This window comes from Fistularia commersonii, chromosome 5, assembly GCF_037954325.1.
Source record: "Fistularia commersonii isolate RoL2024-O1a breed Wild chromosome 5, RoL_Fcom_v1.0, whole genome shotgun sequence".
Taxonomy (NCBI): domain Eukaryota; kingdom Metazoa; phylum Chordata; class Actinopteri; order Syngnathiformes; family Fistulariidae; genus Fistularia; species Fistularia commersonii.
This window is the reverse complement of record NC_141288.1, coordinates 14,022,688-14,043,685: the sequence shown is the minus strand read 5'-3', so window position 1 is coordinate 14,043,685 and position 20,998 is coordinate 14,022,688. Positions and strand designations below refer to the sequence as shown.

Genomic DNA, 20,998 nt, shown 5'->3' with positions numbered 1-20,998 from the left:
CTTGGACTTTCTCCAGGGTCGCCATGGAGATCCTCATCTTCTACCTCATGGGTTTGCTCCCTCCTTGTCTTTCAAAAAGCCAGTGAGTGTCACAATCCTGCTCGGCTGGATGGCAGCCTGGAGGGGGACACATTGCATGGGGCCGGTCCAGCCTGGGATTAACAGTGCTGGGATTAGGAGAACTTCCCACTAAACAGCAGGAAGTCGTTGTGTAATGAGAGGGGTAGGCGCCCGGCTCTGAAACATCCTGAAGAGCTTGGGTGATGTGGAGAACTGAAGGTCGGCCATGTTACAGCCACACATTAACCAGCGCCGCACAGATCTTTGAACTTGATGCATCAGCAGAAAAGGGGAGCGAGGTGTTTGCAGGAATGGCAGAGGTTTTTGATTAGAGGAGCAGGATGAGGATGGAGGAGAGTAGAAAGTGCATGTCTCCAGTCAGTCAAAAAATACTTGACCGATGAGATGAACAGCTTATAAAAATTTGGCAATTGTGATTAAAGGGGAAGACTTAATTTTGTTTGTAAGAATTGGAAAGTCTCCAGCATCTGCTGACCTGACAGGAATTGATGTCATAGATCAGGGTGTCAAACTCAAGGCTCGCGGGCCAGATGAGGCCCATGAATGGGTTTAATCTGACTCGCAATGCTGAAAGATACCAGGTTTCGGGGGTGAATTGAATGATAGGCACATTAACAGTAGTTAATATGTCATGATTTTACCCGTCCGTCCCACTTGAGAATAGATTTTCCTCCACGTTGCCCCTGAGTTAAAATGAGTATGACACCCCTGTCATAGATCTAACATGTAGCTGTGCCTCTCTCACTTTGGATTACTCCACAATTCATTGTGTGTTGTTTATATGTCTGTGTGTGTGTGCACATGTGTGTATTTATTCTTACACACCCATTCTAGTCCATCATGATACTATTCTTAGCCACCCAAAGCTCACAGTGTAAAAAGGTGTGTGTGTGTGTGTGTGTGTGTGTCAGGGTGTGTATTTGCAGCCTTGTAAATTAGGCTTTTAATGGGGTATCTTGTTACCTTGGCTTTGTGTGTGTGTGTGTGTGTGTGTGTGTGTGTGTGTGTGTGTGTGTGTGTGTGTGTGTGTGTGTGTGTGTGTGTGTGTGTGTGTGTCCCAGTCCCGGCTTCTTAATAATTCAGTACCGTGTGTTCCTCACGTCTGTCCCACCTGCACCTCTCACTAGGAGGCACAGACATCTGTAAAAAGAGATGGAGCAAAAGACAATAGCCAATGACTTATTTCAAAAATAGAAGCAGGAAGTGCGTGTTTTCTTACTCGGTATTTTCCCACACAGTAATTCGGCACAAACTCGCCGTCAGACAGTCTGATAATCAATAGATGTGGTTGGAGGTCAGAGCTGGGTGGTGTTTTGGGGGACGATCCAGCTTGGGCTGAGGGTGTGATGTCGGTGCAGTCAGTCGCAGATAAAGAATGCATGAGTCCCCTTCTGCTGTTTCCACAAGACTTTCAAACACGAGGCTCTTGATCGAGTCAGATAAGAATCAGTCGGTTTATATTTTTGTTTGTAAAAGAAAAACAAAAAATCTTCTGGTTTTAATGAGGGCAGTTGTATTCCTGAAAGTCTTTTGTTTTTCATTTTTTGGGAAAAAAGGACAGCAGAGAGTGTTGGGACACCTCCACAGGTCAGTGGTTAATCTGCGCTTGGGTGCACTTGAGCCTTGTGAGAGGTGCATTGTGGGAACGTTGCCGTGCCATCCAGGGCACGCTGCCCTTAATTGATGCTCCACTTACCTTCTCCTGGCACGGCTCCCTCCACTGTTTCTGGGACTGCGGACCTCCCCCTCCCCCTCACACACTGCCTTTATGTCTTTTCTATATCACCCTCCCTCTATCTTCCTTGTTGTCATATGTACTCCTCGCTCTGTTAACACTCACCAGGCTGTCCTTCTAATGTCAGTCTTCCAATAGCTGCCCACTATTTTCACGGACTAATGTCCTGTTGGCGAGCCCACAAAGTACTTTCTTTTATCTGCGTTATAAATATCTGCATATTAATAGAACAAAAGGAGTGCGCTCGCTCGCTGTGCATCAATCAAAACTTCTTCAGTTGTGAGTGTGTAAGAAAAATCCGTGCGTGTATGGACAAACTGACTTTTCAATTTGTTTTCTTTTATGTTTTTTTTTTTTCCCTCTGCTGGATTTTCTTCCTTCTGCCCCTCTGGTTGGTGTCGATCGTCATCATCAATGACCCTGATTGAGAGGAGTGATGTTTTGCACAGTTGTTGATGTTGGATGATTGTGATCATGTGTTCCTCACATCAGGTTTCTGTCAACTTTTATACCTTTATGGTGCTTTAAAATGAATAGTGCATTTTTAATGTTCATGTTCTATGTTGGTGCTTTTTGTTTGATGGTTCATAGTTTCATTTAGTTATGTTGAAGTCCTTCAATGACATTAGAAACTCCTTAGTTGGTAGCATTTATTATCAGCGCAGAAGAAGCGGGCTAGATATGCCGTAGATTGTGTAGATAGTTATTTTATGTGATTGTTCCACATCAAATACTACGCTCATGTCTCTTCATTGAACACTGACAAAATTATTTCTAGCATTGCGATATATTAGCCTTTTCTACCTTTTGATCATTTATATCAATCTTCTTCAATTCTTAATTCTCAGTATTTCAAACACAGTAATTCTTGTCCACACTTTGTCATCATGCACAACGAGGCTGGGACCCCACTGCTTTTAAGCTATGGGTTTATACTTAAAATTAATTATAATTTATATAGAGCACTGTTAGATATTTAAGGAGTTTTAAGTTGATTATTAAAAACACATTACATAATAATTTACATCCAGTACTGATTTAAATTCAAGTGTTGCACCTATGCTTTTTTTGAGGTGCTGCTATTTTTCACAGTGACAAACCCAATGCACGGCTAAAACAAAAGTGCACTCGACAACTGTCCACTGCTTGTTAACACAGCAGACACGCATAAAATAATATGCCATAATTTCTTGTCTACCTGACAGCCAGGGGAAGCCAAAATGACAAACATTCAAGCACACACAGATGGTGGCCTTTCGATGCATCAAGCTCGGCAAAGGATTTGAGTCAGAGACAGACTGGTTTTTCACTGACCCTTGAACGGCAAAGGATCAGCTGACTGAGGGAAACCGTGTTATAACATTACTGTTGGATTTTTGTTTTTCTTTTAGCTCATCACAACCATTTCAGCGGTTTGTTCCCCAAATTTCAGGGCAAAACACAATTGGCAGGCAGACATAACTCAATCACCGCAGGCCAGCACCCGGCCAACTGAATAACTGATTTGTAGCGATCCAAGCGGGAGCAAATAAGAGGGTGCTCTGTTGTTTTAGTTAAGGCCAAGAGGTAATGAGTAATTATTGTCCATTAAAAATTATTGAGGTGTGGAACCTCTTACAAAGTAATTTTTCAGGTAATTTTAACTTCAGTATTACCAACAATCTGCAAATAAAGTATATGCTCAGATAACAGCAGTGATTCAAAAAAGGTCAACATATATCTGACAACATCCATGTAACATAATTTTTAATGCATTTTATAACTGTCTAATTTGGGGTACTCCTTGTTCATGAGCCACTGCATGTCACTTATGCTTAGTGACCTGTGAATATTCCACTAAACAATTAAAGTTAACCATGTTTTGTGTTTTGTCTTGCCCTCTGGCATCATATTTTATTTTATTTTGTTTTATTTTATTTTGTTTTTTGTTCCGTTATAGACAAGGGCTGTTTTAGAAAATATAATATTCAAAGTTTCAATTCTGAGACAAAATGTCTGGATTCCTCCAGTCTAAAGCCATTTTAGCATTTAAAACACACTGGAAACTGGCTAGTAAATGATACTGGTTACAAAATAAGATCCAAATCACGTGCACTCATGTATAGGCAACTTTAAGGTTCTAAAAGCTTCAGTAATATAGTAACCTTAATCTCCAAATTTCTTAAGGTATAATCATGTTTTCAAAACCACTTCCTGTATAGTACAGATTTATTAACACTGTAATAAACATAAATTACATGAACTGTGAGTCTGGCACTTCCATGATGAAGCTCAAACCTGCTTTACTAGCCGGTGCCTTGTAGTAAGGTTGTATCAGTAAGCAGAACACAATGGCTCTAAACTCCATGGTGATCTATCATCGGTTCCTCCACGCTATTCCATTATGCATTTTTTTTCCCTAGGTCTTGTTTTCTACTATCAAAACAGTGTCCAAGCATTTCCTGCTTCTTTCTCTCATAAAGATAATCCATAATCTGTAGTTATTCAAGCATGCTTGTGTCTGTCAGCACAGTTGTAGTTCAAATTTGATATGTAAAAACAGCTGGCCACACAGCCGGCATTGCAGATACAGTTTTGCAGAGACTGAGCAGAGTGAGCAGCAGTGACACCTTATAGAATCACATCTGACTGAGGCCGCTGCCCCTTGCTGTGCCTCCCTGAGGAGACAGCGAAACTAAATGGGCAACACAGGTGAAACAGAGCCCCACAGTTTGGCATGTTGATTAGTCATGTGGTTGATGCATTTATGCATTTATTGAGGTCAAATTCTCAGTAAGGCACCAGTAGATTTATCAGAGTCTTAAATTTGCCCAGATGTGTGAATGAGAGAGTGAATGTGAGCTCCCCTGTGACCCAGACTGTGTGCGGAGTGGTGTAGATCTTCATCTTCTTCTCCTTTCGGCTTCTCCCTTCAGGGGAGGCTACAGCAAATCAACCTTCTCCATCTAACCCTATTCTCTTTATCCTCCTCTGTCACACCAACTACCTTCATATCCTCTCTCACTACGTCCATCATTCTTCTCTTCGGTCATCCTCAAGACCTCTTTGCATCTTCATCTCCGCGACCGCTTGCTCTGCCTCCTGTCTTTTTGTCATTGTAACTGTTTCTAGGCCATACAGCATCGCTGGTTTCACCACTTTCAATGTACACCTTTCCTTTCATTCTAGCTAAAAGCCTTCTATCGCGTAGTACCCCTGAAACTTTTCTCCACCAATTCCAACCTGCTTGAACCCGTCTCTTCACCTCCCAACCTGCTTGAACCCATCTCTTCACCTCACTGATTGGAATAGATAATGAATGAATAGATGACTGATTGAAATTCATCAAACCCTCATTTCAATGCTTTTTACACAGAGACATCATGATCTTACTAATATGTTTTTGTTTCCATTCTATTACCTGATATCTCACAAGTGAACCAGAGCTATTTATCCATTATTTATTCTTTCATTTAAGCATTATTCATTATTTATTGAGGCTTGGTTTGCCATAACAGGGATTATCTTTTATCTCGTCATTCTTTTGTTTGGTTTTGATTTTTCTTCCTCTCTTAACAAATGGCAGTTCTCTGAATGTTGTCCTATTTTTTAAATACTGAGTAGTGTCTTACTGCACTGTTTATATTTTCAAATTTTGTTGATTTGTCAATAAAGATGTCCTATTAAAGTCAAGAAAACCAAACATTACAAAATTAAAAATGGATATTGCTCTTCTCAGTCGTTCTGAGAATTAACTTTCTCGCTGTTACAAATGAGCTAGAAATGCTTTTTTTCCCCACTCAGTTTGACATTTCAGTGCTACTAGATTTCAGCCACACAAAACCCACAATAGTGCCTGTGGACTGCACAGGATATGTAAATGCAGAACTAGAAATAAGTCAGTCTGTCTTTTCACTCACGAAACTCATAAAAGGATTGCATTTGCAGTGGATATTCATTTGTTTTGGGGGGAGGGGGGCATCTCTTAGCACTGATAGACGTGTGGCCAGAGTATTAATGATCATAAACTTTAGTCCATTATCGGATCAGCGCTCTATTTTAAGCCTCACAGTGATCACATCCAGTTCATAATGGCCCTCGAGCTAAAAGCCTGTTGTCTGTGTTTTGTGACACACACCGACAGCTGTGCGTACGTTGGTAGTTCATTTAAGAACTTCCAATACAGAGGGGCAAAAAAGTATTTAGCCAGCCATCAATTGTGCAAGTTCTCCCACTTAAAAATAGGCGGCCTATAATTTTTACTTCAACTATGAGAGACAGAATGAGAAAAAAAAATCCAGAAAATCACTGTCTTATTTTTAAAGAATTTATTTGTAAATTTTGGTGGAAAATAAGTATTTGGTCAACAACAAAAGTTAATCTCAATACTTTGTTATACTGTAAACCATTTGTTGGCAATGACTGAGGTCAAACGTATTATGTGAGTCTTCACAAGGTTTTCCGCACGCTGTTGCTGGTATTTTGCCCCATTCCTCCATGCAGATCTCCTCTTGAGCAGTCATGTTTTGGGGCTGTCACTGGGCACCATGGATTTGTCAACTCCCTCCAAAGATTATCTATGGGATTGAGATCTGGAGACTGGCTAGGCCACTCCAGGACTTTGAAATACTTCTTACAAAGCCACTCCCTCATTGCCCGGGTGGTGTGATTGGGATCATTGTCATGCCGCCACGTTTCATCTTCAATGCCCTTGCTGATGGAAGAAGGTTTTCACACAAAATCTCACAATACATGGCCCTATTCATTCTTTCCTTTTCAATGATCAGTCCTCCTAGTTCCTTTGCAGAAAGACAACCCTGGCAGTGTAGTGTGTTACTAATGGTAGCCTTCATTACTTTGGTCCCAGCCCTTTGCAGGTCATTCACTAGGTCACCCTGTGTGTTTGTGGGATTTTTTCTCACCATTCTTGTGATCATCTTGACCCCACAGGGTGAGATCTTGCATGGAGCCCCAGATCAAAGGAGATCTTGTATGTCTTCCATTTTCTAATAATTGCTCCCACAGTTGATTTCTCCTCACCAAGCTGCTTACCTATTGCAGATTCAGTCCTCTCAGCCTGGTGCAAATCTACAACTTTGTTTCTGGTGTCCTTTGACAGTTCCTTGGTCTTGGCCATAGCGGAGTTTGTGGTGTGACTGTTTGAGGTTGTTCTGTGAGAGCCGGAAATCTTGTAGGTGATCAAATACTTATTTTCATGAGGAATTGACCAATTAATTCATTAAAAACCCTACAATGTGATTTCCTGGATTCTTTCCCCCCATTATGTCTCTCATAGTTGAAGTGTACCTATGATGAAATTTACAGGCCTCTCATCTTTTTAAGTGGGAGAACTTGCACAATTGGTGGCTGACTAAATACTTTTTTGCCCCACTGTACCTTCAATACAAAGTTTTCAGCTTCACTCAGTAAGAACATTTACATAAAAGCATCCCTTTTGGACTGTTGAATATTTATTTCTTTATCTGTTATGATTTTTTTTTGTAAAATGGGATGTTCTTGACACTCAGCATAATGTTTCAGACACTTCAAACTTTCCATTTTCACTAGGGTCACACTGACCTCTTGCACTGACTATATCACCGTTGGTTATGGAAGATCTGTGAATACTTTTTTACCCGCAGTATCTATGCGTTTCTCCAATCCTTCCCTCTGCATTCTCACAATCTGAGATACATGTAGTTTGATCGAGACAGAACGGATTGCGGCGGGATAGCTGAGGAAATAGTTTGTTTCGCCCTGAGCACCGGATATGGTGCTGTTGCGCAATCCTAAATGGTCTCAACAATAACATCTGCTGTTTTTTTGTTTTTCAGAAAAAGCAGGCCCACAGTGCAAAGGGAAATAAATGTCTACAATGTTGGAGAATGGACGACCCCACTTTGGTTATAGAGTACCGTGAAGATGCAATGGGTCAGAATTTGGAAGGAGTCTCTTTTCCTACAGGTTTCATTGCATGTTAAAATGTAGTGAACTTTTTTTTTCATCATAGAGGTGTTGGGTGTTTGAAGCCTGCGGGTGCCACAGTCTGCACTGACACTACACTTGGGGTTGGTGTTGGACCCTAAATTGTCCAGACGAGTGAATTGATGTATATCTCGATATGTGGCCCAGTGATTGACTGGCAACAGGTCCAGGGTGAACCCTGCCTCTCGCCCAATAACAGCTGGGTTAGGCTCTACCCCCCCCCCCCCCCCCCCCCCCCCCCAGCAACTCTGACTGCACTGCAGGATAAGCAGTATAGATGGGGAACAAATGAATGAGTTTTTGAGCAGATGTCACATACAATGAAGAGGCAGTATTTTGCAAAGATAGAAATAACCTCCTTCCTGGGTAAAACAGGAACAAATACTTCTCAGTAGGTGTCATGGTGTATTGAAAGCAAACACCAGAGTGGATTATAAGTTGGAATTCATATCAGTTTGACCCTAGTCAACTGTCAATCCTGAAAGCCGCCTCTTTCTTTAACACCTTGAAGTGATGAAGATTTGTGTTGATACTATAGGTTTGATGTTCCTCTAGGTTTGATGTTCAGTTCTCCCTCCAATTTCCAAAAGTTAAGGTCATTACACAGTTAACGGATTGGCAATGAGATGAGTGTTCCCACCTCAAATGGTGGTCTGTGCAGAGAATGACTGTGTGTGCAATATATACCCTTAATCACCTAACATTCATTAGAATGACAATTTTTCAGCTACTTAAGAAAGAAAAAGCTTTGAAAGTAAACCTGAAAGCCTATGATAGCAACTGAGCTGAGCTGTGCAGCCACTACTGCTGAATAGAAACAGCAGGTTAGAACATAGGATTTGAAGAAGTAAGACAGCAAATTCATGTCTGCAGGCTCCCGGACTTCAGATGGTGCAAAATATAACGAAATATCAGTGAGTGAAAGTAGTGTGATTTGTGATGAAAGGCAAAGGCAATCGTAGGAATCAACAGCGTGCATTAAGGATACTTTCTTTTTGGTGCTGAGGCTCTATTTGAAACATTTGTTCCTTGATTGAGTAGATGTCACGAAAAAATCTAATTTCATGACGATTACTATCAATTTTTGAAGTTAACATTTTCCAGTAGAAATTTTCTTCCATTATCGGCCTGCTTATCTTGTTTTTCTTCAGCCAACATTTTCTCCAAGGGACAATTTATGGCAATATATATTATACAGTATTACACTAAATGGCAGAGGGCATAAGCTAATTGCCCCAAGAATAAGAAAAGCTGGGGCCACAGTTATAGTGTGTGTGTGTGTGTGTTTGTGTCATCTTGGCGAATGCGTGTGCATGTGTGTGCACGCGCGTGTGTGCATGTGTGTGCATGCGCGTGTGTGTGTGTGCATGTGTGTATTCAGGGATATAGATCTAGAAGCTCCTTTTACATATAGATAGGTATTACCATTATCTTCTTATGCATATAAAGTCCCACAAACATACACAACAAGTATTGTGATTAGAATTTAAAGAAGTACTTTAATTATGCTTTTCAGTTGATTTGTTTTGTTCTGTTTTTTTTTTCTGACTCATCTGTCATAGACTCATCTTGTAGCCACTCCATTAGCTGTGTAAATAAATGTATGCTTTTTGTAAGCAATTTATTGCTGAATTTTAGGTACTAATTTGCCTATTCTTCTTAGGTGGCTGTCAGTTTGATCATAGTACTTTGCCACGACTTTTACATTAATGGCCGTTTTGGGTTTGAAAAAAATTGCAATATCACATTTCAACGACAGTCATGTGTGTATCGATTCATTGCCCAACCCAGCAAGAAATGAATGAAACTAACAATATTGTCTATGATTGCATCCACAACTTTGACCTCTGACTATCATTTCCTTCCAAAATTGATTTCTGTATGGGGGAATGTGATAGTGTGGCGATGTGATACATTTTCCACTTTCAGTCAGGAGTAAATTATCCATGTTGTCAGCATATGTTTTTTTTTCCAAAGTGGAGAAAAATGTGTATCTTCTGAGAATTACTCCAGAAAGTTTCCACCTCTGGTCCACAAAACAAACATTTGCAGAAAGAGAAAGCCAAGCATTAGCTAGGCAATACTCATTGCAGACAACGTAAATTGCGCTGACTTTTATTCCTGCTGATTGGATTTAAATCCCCTACAAATCTCACCTGGCAACCAATTCAATGTGAGGCAGTAACTCCAGATTGTCACCCATTATACTTTACAGTATTTTATATGATTGAGTCAAATGAAAACAGCAGTTGCTTATGAACTGGCCATTAGGCTTACCTATGAAATGACAGGCTGGTTCGCAGAGGATGAACTCTGAATACAGAATGAGTCATCAAACAGTCTCCCGTCTGTGTCTGTCTATCTTCGCTCTCTCTGTCTCTCTCTCTCCCTCGCACTCTCCCTCTATCTGTAAGCCTTTGTCCCTTGCAGGAACATCGCGATCTGAGCTTCTCTCCCTGCACGTCCCCCCACTGAGACGTCCGCCGAATAAGCTGGAGAACATGCTTTGATTGATTTATGTTGCGAGATGAGGATAGTTTACAGGGTGCTGTACTTGCTAACTGCACATGCAGAGGTAAATTGAAAAAAAAAAAAAACTGGAGGCTACTCCTCTTGAACTAAAGAAAATCTTGTACCATCAAGAAGAAAACAGTATTTCTAGAAACCCAATAAAATCTCTTGAAACATCCATTCAAAAAGCCCATAAGAATAGTTGATAATAAAAAAAACACCTATTTCATTGGATAAATATGTGACTTTCATTGTACATATATCTGAAGAATTCCTTTTGAATTGAAATACTTAACTTGCCAGTTACAGGCACTATGCAGCAGACTATTGGTATCAAGAAATGTACATAGAAATACACATATAGTTAAAGTTTACAGGTCAAAATGAATCGCAAGTTTAAAGACCATTGTGATCCAGGTGCCATTGTTACCTTCTTATAATAATCAGATTGCAGAGATTACTGGTTGTGTAACAGCACGCTCCATAATAATATTTAGCAGCCATGCAGCAAGTTACCATGGTGATAGCTAGCTGTTGTCCATCAGAATGTGACTGATCGCTGCCATTAATGGAACCCGTTGTGCAGCAGCTTCAATGCAGGCCAGCAACACAGTCTGTCTTTTGGACAGGTAATTTAGGGCAGAATGTGTGCACACACACACACACACACCACACACACACACCACACACACACACACTCACACGCAGGCACTCACACAACTAAACGGGCATACAAAAATACAGAAACATGTATATGCATAGATACTGTACTTAAACACCCATAATTGCAAGCCAGAACACAATACAATGTACAAGACATTTGCTATCATACACGTTCACATTTTGCAGACAAATGTGATTTGGAATGGAGTAATTGCTTTGGAAAATAAAATTATTATATAGATATGATAAAATTGCTTACACTCTTTCTACTTTGCTAAGCAGTACACATAAAACACACACACACAAACACTGTTCTGCACCTTAGAGGCTTTTTTTCTGCATAATGGCAGACCTACTTTTACCATGTCACTCTGCCGTACTTAGAATATTGTGTGTTTGAGTGTAAGTGTGCATGCATGCATACACGTGTGTGTGTGTGTGTGTGTGTGTGTGTGTGTGTGTGTGTGTGTGTGTGTGTGTGTGTGTGTGTGTGTGTGTGTGTGTGTGTGTGTCATCTTGGCCCAGTTACACCAAAGTTGTCCTTGAACAGAACATATTGCTCAATGCAAGTTTCTTCTTGGATCCTGTAACCACGATAGGGAAAGGGAGTTTGTTTTCACAATCAATGTTTAATCTGCAGGAACTTCTAAAGTACTTTCACTTTGCTGTTTTTGATCCATGCATATGTATGTGCCGGGGGACGGGGGGCTGCATGTATCACCATTCTCTCAGCATTCTAGTCAGAGATTAACTGTTTTCTGTCTTCCATTTATCATTTTGATAAATGCTACTTCACCTTTTTGGCTGTGAGCTATACTGAAAATGGTTAAACAAGGAGTAAGAACTACAGTGATTTACGCCCTTTTTTTGAAATGCTCATGAGTTCTGAAACATTGGAACGCTCTTAAATAGGGCATTATCACAGACCTGCCACTTATATTAAATTAATTAATTGGTTGTTTAATATTCAGCCTGTTTTAATTAAATAGGTCACGAAATTTGAAAACCTATATAAGAAAATCCATTGAAAATCCAACAAAATGTAAGCACCATTTTTTGTCTATGTCTGGATCACTTGATGATGCAGTAAGTAGAAAGGGTTGAGGTGGGGGCAACTCCCACTCAGGCTATATGACTTTTGTTATTCTATAAAAGGTTTTTCATATTATCAAGTTGTTATTAGACAGGGGTATTATGTTGTTCATGAGGATGATGCTACAGTTATGACCCCCATGATGACTTGTAACTCCTTAAACTGTAATTACAAGTGTAGTGACACGGAGCCTACATGCAATCTGCAAGTACTATGTCCCTACTTACCGCTATTTCCCTGCAACAACTCCTCTGGTCTAAGCTCATTTTTGGACTTTCAGTCTTTTCAGTTCATGCATTATTATCCAATATTTATCTGTTTCATTTCACAAACAATCTGGCCCAGTTAAACCCACAGGCATTTTTGTGGTGTCATTTAGATACACACAAACAGAAATAGCAGAAGTACAAGTATATTTATGTACTGTATATATACTTATAAAGACTGTGTATATATATATATATATATATATATATATATATACACAGTGTGCATTGATTCAGCACACATCCTCTGTTGTAGCTGATTGTAAAAGTTTGAGCCCACCTGGCTGAGTGGCCTATTCTGGGGGTTGGTCATTAAGCCAGAATACTAAAACAAAAACACATCATTCCATAATGTTTTGTCATGAGTAAACACATGGATCATTTTTATGGGCTAAATGCTGTTTCTAGCCTGATGCGTGCACATCTCCACCAGGTTCGGTTTCCTTTAATGGCATCTTGACCATGCCCTATCTTACTGTAAGAAGCCACCAGCGGCTTGATGTAACTGGCCAGCAGAGAAATTGGAGGCTCCAACTTGCTTGTGTGGGTCACAGAATTATTTCTTTCTGTATGGAAGGGGCAGAGAGAGAGGCTCCTACTGCCTCCATAGTTGTCCAGAACTTTGCGTGTTCCTGTTATCAATTGCATGATTTGTAACTCATAAAATGGTTTGGAGCACAAAACAGGGAGGCGGATTTTGGGGGGGAAAAAAACAAGTTTTTCTTTGCATTTTCTTCTATAGCAATTCAAACACTTCTGAGACAATTATTCAACATTTTTCAATAATTCAATGAGGTATATTGATCTCATTAATGGATTCATTAGCAGTGCCACTTATCCTGCACAAAGGGTCGTGGGCTGGCGCCTGCCCCAGCTCTTATTGGGTGAGAGGCTACATATACCCACATCAGTCAATCACAGGACTACATAGAGACAAACAACCATTCACTCTCATTTACAAGTCGTATAGAGAAACATAAGATCAGTCACTCACTAAATGGGCTTCAGGACGGGTCTCTGGAGCAACTCTAGGGATCTCATGAGAGTGTCTGCTGGGTCAGAATGGCCAGTTTGTTCTGTCATGGTTTTGGAAGGTATACCTGACCCAAACGCAAGAACAGTCCGGAGCTAAGGTGTTTTAACGGGTTTTATTTTACAAGGGAGATGAATGAGGGGCTGTGTTGGGTCCTGGTTGTTTCTGGGGTCATGTAATAGAAGTCTCAGGAACTGGCGAGGAAAGGATTAGAGTGTCAGGAACGTCAACTTCTTGAACTAGGAACTGGTAGGGAAAGGCATCAGCTTCTGGAACTAGAACCTGGCAAGGAACGGCGAGACATAGAATTCAGGGCCAAGGAACACACACACACACACACACACACACACACACACACACACAGATTCCCCCCCCCCCAGTAAGAATCAAACCTTCAAGCTGTAAGGCAGAAGCACTAACCACTTCACTACTGTGCCACCCTTACTGTATATTGATCTCTAAATCTAAAACTTAAGAACTTCAGACATCTAACAGAGTGACTGGAATTCCTTGATCATTTTTGTCTTTAATTCTAATTTCTAAGTTTCGTTTTAGCTAATTCATTAAATCTAATTTCTAAGTTTTTTTTTTATAACGTCATTCAAATGAAGGGCCATTTGAACTTGAGTGGAAAGCTCCCCCAATCCTCCCCAAGTGTGTAATACTCCCATTTATAAATATGATATCGGGCTTTGCACATTTTTGCATGGCATTCTTGTCACAGCTTTGTTTCACTTCCTGTCCCTAAACTGACACTCCAATAACGGCACGCCCAGGAGAATAATCTTTAATGAAAGGAGTAGTCACTCAGGTAGGCTATTCTGAATATACACATGCACAATTCGACTGAACCCAAGTATTCTCAAGCGTCAGACGCCATGTATGGTCTCAGCAGGTCGCAAAGATTTTTACATAATTTAACATACAAGACAGACTCTTGCTGCGAGTCATGCTACTAACAAAAACATTTTGTAGTTTCAGGCTGTCAGGAGATGTTGTGCGTATAAAGATTGAAAGCGAGATAATTTAAAATGGCAGATTGCGCTGTAGGAAGTTGCTTATCTGTTTCTGTGGCGATTCAGTCAGCAGTATCGGACCTGTGGTGAACACCGCCACTGGTGAGAGCAGCAGTAACAATGAGGCCCATCCACGCACTTTATCGGTTCATTCATCTATCCATGTGTTGCCAATGACTCAGTGTGCAATAATTAAATTGATAAACAGGAACTGTCATTGCAAGCTTCAGGGTGGTAATATAAATATGACAAATGCTGTAAGGATGAGCAGTATGCAATCTAATCATACATATCAAAATGGTTTATGGAGATGGAAATCAGGGTTGGTAAAACCTTTTTGAAAGTTTAACTGTTACAATTTCATAAAATAATGACCTTTAGAGGGGATTCATTTTATACGACTTACATGAACGCAGAAGCTTGTAAAACACCTCAGCTCTGCATGTGTCAGGGTCACTGCTGCGACTGCTATGTTGTGAGACCAGATTAGAGGACAGGTACGCTCCAGCTGTTTTTAATGACAACGGCGTGTTCCTGTCTCTTTCAACTTGCGCAGTACTTTAGCCTGACATCACCCCACACCTCTCTTTGGAGCTCTCTTGGGACCTGAGAAGAATATCTCCTTTCTAGGCTTGATGGTCCCAGCAGGTTTGTCTTCATATCTCGGTTGCCATCACTCCAAGAAAGGAAGGAGGAGTCCAGGGCTTTACACTCATGCAACCAACACTACTAATTCTATTTATCCATTAATTACCAGGGGTTTCCCACCTAACTGCACTGTCATGATATAAATTGAGTAGGATTTTCAAAGGTTTTCAGTTATTTAAAAACAAATAGATTATGCAATGTTTGATGGAACTTGTTCATAGAAATTTCATTGAGTAAGACTATTTTGTGTTTGTTTGAGTGCTGTATGTGAAAATGAAAGGGGGGAAAGTAGCGCAGCCTGAACTTTCTGTGCGTGTGCCCCAATTTAGGCTGTAACATTTACAGGCTTACCTCATCTTTAAGGCATATCATCTAGACTCAGTTCTGTGCCAAAATTACATAAATGTCTCAGGCATGTAGCTGATGTTCTCACCCACAATCACAGCCTTCACAAGTGAGCATTGCTGCCTGTCAGTGGCTTGATGCCAACCACACCCTGTGTAACCTTCTGCTACTATTAACACACCCCGCTTGTGATGCTCGTCTCGTTCCACCTCCATTGTGACATTCATGGTGATTCAATGGATTTGTTATCCATGACCAGAGCCAGTAACTAATGTGTTATCTTGTGACATAGCCTTTTTAACACCTGTTGTCTGTTGTTAAGCTGTGTTCTGGCACTGCTGTTACAGTCAGTTATATTTGCATATTTACCGCACAGTGTAAGGGGCAAATTATTGAAAAAAAAAGAGAAGAAAAGTTTGAGGATGTGAAGGAGATCTTTATGATTTTCAGTTTTCACAAACAGTTTCGATCATGAACAGTTCCTTTTCGGTTAAGCTGAATGAAACCGTTAAGAACTGGAAATCTTTTTTTGTTGTTAATTGGTAGACAAAACATTTTGGTAAAGTGAAAAAAACAACACTAATACAAGGTTTTCCTCCAGACAGAATGTGACCCTCATTCAGCCCAGCCCAGCAGAGGAACTACATTATTCTGTGTATTTTTGATGAATGCAAAAAAGGAGTAGAAGATGTGTGCACAATTCCAGGTTCTTTCCCTCCATTTGATCAAAGAGTACAGGAATTGGGGTCTTCTTCGATCTGTAGTCTATAGACTTGCCAGACTGACATTGTAAGAAAAGCCATGTGTATCTTCAATATATCAATAATCTGAATTTTACAAAAATCTTCACATTGATAATGATATAATACCAAACTGAAACAAGGTAGCTGAGCACCTGAATCAGCTTATTTTGGCAAAGATCAACAAAAAAAACATGTCCTTCAAGTGAGTTATCCAGGATACCTTTTAACATTGCAATGCTTTCTGTTTCTGCTGCCAGCAAGAAAGCCAAGATACTTCACCTCAAGTTTCTATTGTGAACTTGAAATTCTTCATTATGCAGAATATACTTGTTAATGACTCTTCGGTTTGACACCGGAAACACTGTGCAGCTGCTTGTTGGTAGTGAGGCAGTTGAGCCCACCACTGATGCTGACTTTAACTGAGCAGTCTGTTCCGCTTTGGTTTCTAAAAGGAGATGAGTGTTCAAGTCATTGTAAGAATATGCAATACTAGCATAAATCAGAATAATTATTCGGTGAGCAATGACAATATATGTATCTTGTAATCCAAAAGTAATAATCAGAAATATTACTTCTTTAGGGTGATATACAATTTTAATAGGCCATTCTTTTGTCCCTGTGTTGGCGAACTGGATCAGTTACAGCCATATATCTATAAACCTATTTTCCATGATAGTGAGGTGATTCTCGTTTTTAATCTCAAAACAGACTACAAGTATTGGATACTGTTATAAGACTGCCTTGGAAAATGTTCTCTTCTTTCTGTACCCTGATATTGATTAACTAATAACTGACCAGGAGAGTGGAATATATCATTTAGTAGTCCTACATTCTCCACATGTTGTAGAAAAACTGGAAAACACAGGTCACAAGTCACTGAAAGCACATTGCATTATTTCCTGAAAGAACATAGCTTCATCTCCTTTCGGCTTTCCCGTTCAGGGGTCACCACAGTGAAACAACCTTCTCCATGTAACCCTATTCTCTGTATCCTTCTCTGTGACACCAGCTACCTTCATATCCTCTCTCACTACATCCTTAAATCTTCTCTTTGGTCTTCCTCGAGACCTCCTGCCTGGTAGCTCCAATTCCAGCATTCGTCTACCAACATATCCACTATCCCTCCTCTATACATGACAAAACCATCTCAGTATGGCTTCTCTCCAAAACATCTAACATGTGTTGTTCCTCTGATAGACTCATTCCTGAACCTATCCATCCTGGCTCTCTCAAAGAGAACCTTAGCGTCTTCATCTCTGCGATCTCCAGCTCTGCCTCCTGTCTTTTTGTCATTGTAACTGTCTTATAGACCTTTCCTTTCATTCTGGCTGATAGTCTTCTATCGCATAGTACCCCTGACACTTTTCTCCATCCATTCCAACCTGCTCGAACCCGTCTCTTCACGCCTTTTCCACACTCCCTGTTGCTCTGGACTGTTGACCCCAAGTACCTGAAATCCTCCAACTTCTTGATCTTCACTCCCTGTATTCTCACCATTCCAGCCGGGTTCCTCTTATTCACACACATATACTCTGTCATGCTGCAACTAACCTTCATTCCTCTCCTTTCCTGTGAATACCTCCATCTCTCCAGATTTTCCTCCACCTGTTCCCTGCTTTCACTACCGATTACAATGTCATCTGCAAACAACATGGTCTAACCTGTCTAACCGCATCTGTCAGCCTGTCCATCACCACTGCAAACAAGAAGGGGCTCAGAGCTGATCCCTGATGGAGTACCAATTCCGACTTGAACTTCTCTGTTAACCCTACAGCAGTCCGCACCACTGTCTCACAGCTAGCATACATGTCCTGCACTAGTCTAACATACTTCTCTGCCACTCCAGATTTCCTCATACAATACCAGAGGTCCTCTCTTGGCACCCTGTCATATGCTTATTTTAGGTCTATAAAAACACAATGCAGCTCCCTCTGGCCTTCTCTGTACTTCTCTATTAATATTCTCTGTTTCCCATAACTTAATTGTTTGCCTCATCAACCTTATCCCTCTATAGTTGCAGCAATTCTGCACATCCCCCTTATTCGTAAAAATGGGCACCATCACACTTCTTCTCCATTCTTCAGGCATCTTCTCACTCTCTAAGATCTTATTCATTAATCTAGTCAGAAAGTCCACTGCTGCCTCTCCTAGACACTTCCACACCTCCAACGGTATATCATCAGGACCAACTACCGTTCCACTATTCATCCTCTTCAATGCCTTCCTCACTTCACTTTTACTAATCTGTACTACTTTGTGGTCTACAATAGTCACCTCTTCTACCCTTGCCTCTCTTTCATTTTACAAATTCATCAGCTCTTCAAAGTACTCTTTCCATCTTCCCATCACTCTTCAAGCATCTGTAAATATATTTTCCCCTCAGTCCTTAATCACCCGGAACCATTGTACATCCTTCCCATCTTTATCTCTGTTTTGCCAACCTGTACAGGTCATTCTCTCCCTCCTAACTGTCCAACCAAGCATACAAGTCATCATACACCCTTTGTTTTGTTTTTGCTACCTCTATCTTTACCTTACGTTGTATCTCTCTGTACTCCTGTAGGTTCTCCTCAGTCCTCTCAGTATCCCACTTCTTGCCTGAAAGATCATATTTTGTCCTGAAAAATTATTTTAAAGTTCTTTGAAAAAATATTTTTGAGAAAATAAATAATAATAAATGTATAAAATTACAAGTAATCATAGTAAATTAATAAATATTCTCAAGCTTAAGATAATACTCAAAAACAAAAGGGGGAACCTCTAAATAGTACATGTAGTTCAAGAAATACTAAACAGCTTACCATTATACTTACAGGGTTGCTGTTCTGAGTTCACTGCCGAGTCATTGTAGTCTGCTGCGCACGCAATGAAACCACTACTCTCATATTTTTATGAAACTCCTACGTTGTGATGAATTGCTCAGCATTTTTTTCTCCTGCGCCTCCAAAGCAAATCATTAAGTCGTTAAAAGCATGTTTATATCCACTAATACATCTTTCAGCAGGTAACTAGGATGAGAAGAGGAGGGGCAGCTTGGTTGTTAACCAAGTCCTGTCTTTTAAGTCTTTTAAATGTCTATCAACTGTTTCACCATAATCAGCAGTTGATATTTCTTGGTATAAATGTGGTCGGCCTGTACGGCTATTGCCTTGTATGTTCTAATATTTGTATATGAAAGCGATTGGTTATTTTATAAAACATTGTAATGTTAAGCATGTTTCACATTATTATGCTGAAGTGATTATTTTTTAATCGTAGGACTATTTTTCCTCATGTAAATGTATTCATACAGCATTTTTTTGACAAAATAATTTTTCATCCATTAATGAAATATTGCTGAGATCTCAATAGACCCACGCGTAATATGTGATAATGTATGCTAAGTAATTCTGCTCTAAATCAAATGTAACTACGAGTGTGCTGGGAGAGCCGGACCAGAAAATTACAAGAAGAGTCCTCAATGTTAGTAATTATAATGAGGAATTAAATCAATTAAAATAATTGGTCTTTAGGATCCTGATTAACAAACATTTTCATCCTGCCTTTTTCTCATACATAATCCACAACATAATATCAACACGGTTAACCATTTGAAACAATAGCTGCCAAGACAAAATGAAACCACTTCCCTTATTTGTCCTGTGTCAAAGGTCCCATGAAATTCCTCGTTTTTTGCTGACAAATAGTGGATATATATATGTATAGTGGGTATATAAGTCAGGTTACGTTTTGGTATTTCACAACTTTGGAAATGAAAAAGGAGGAAGGGGAAAGTCCCCTCCCTCCTTTCACCAAACCCTCTGCCTTGTTCCCTCTGCACGTCTGTCTCTCTCAGCATGCTGCTGGAAATATTGACTATGTCTCTCTTGCTGTGCAGGCAGTCTAGTGTGTAGGTGTGTTGGTGCGTGCATCTGTGTGCGTGTGTGTGTGTGTGTGTGTGTGTGTGTGTGTGTGTGTGTGTGTGTGTCTGAACCGTTAGGGGAATCTCTAATGTCAAAGGGGACCAGCCTCTGAGTCATCTACTGCACAGGTTCCAACCACCGGTCCCCAGATCGGTAGTGGTCTGCAGATCATTTGGTACGGGTCTGCAAAGAAAATCTTTCTTGGTACAAATAATCATTTTTTTTCATTAGATCTTATTTTGAAAAACGATGCCCTTACCTTACTGCGGCACTTAATGCTATCACACCATTTCACACATCAGCTACCAGAAATCTAGCCCTTAAAAAAATGAGCCAGAAACAAAAGTCACTGGAGAGCTTTTTCAGGAGGAAACAAGCAAACAACGAGACTGCAGAAACGTCACAGACTACCAGCAAAAAGAAAGCTGCATTTAAAAGAAAATATCAAGGCTCCTATCTAAGTTACGGGTTCGTCTGCGCCCACTATGCATTATTAGCATTGAATGGGTAGCTGAAGAAGCCGTTAACCCCTCAACACTTTATTTATTATTTGTTATTTATTTTATTATAGTGAAAAGTTATTGTGATGGCCGAATATGAAGTGTAATAGCTATATTCAGATTAAATACTGTGAAGTGACGAAAGTTTTTATTATTTGAGCCCCCATGCCTCGAACTGGTCTGCGGAAACATTTTCATGCATAAAACTGGTCCCTGGTATAAACAAGGTTGGGGACCGCTTATCTACTGCACATTTTTCTTTTCAAAACAGTCTATTGAGGAACTTTAATGAAGTGTAAAAGATGTCATGCGCAGGATTTTGCCTATTCAGGCTGCAAACTAAGAGAGAGAGGGATTTTACCGGAAAGCTGAAGTTTCCACTTTTAAGTACTCGTAACTACAGTTGACACAAAATCTATTCCAATGAATAATCTAAGGATGCTGATGCTATTTGCTCTGTATGACTTATAGAAAAAAAAAAGCTAAATGTGTTTGAAG

The 20,998-nt window shown here is 40.2% G+C and overlaps 1 protein-coding gene and 1 long non-coding RNA gene across 2 annotated transcripts in view; one reads left to right on the top strand and one right to left on the bottom strand.

The window, feature by feature from the left end:
- camk1da (calcium/calmodulin-dependent protein kinase 1Da) overlaps positions 1-20,998 on the top strand; it is a 71,083-nt gene that overhangs the window by 1,900 nt on the left and 48,185 nt on the right. The window lies entirely within an intron of this gene.
- On the bottom strand, positions 15,856-18,999 carry LOC147234153 (uncharacterized). Its single transcript, XR_015106102.1, has 3 exons — positions 18,912-18,999; positions 18,632-18,696; positions 15,856-16,543 (listed from the first exon to the last, which is right to left on the bottom strand). It is a non-coding gene; the product is annotated as an uncharacterized LOC147234153 (long non-coding RNA).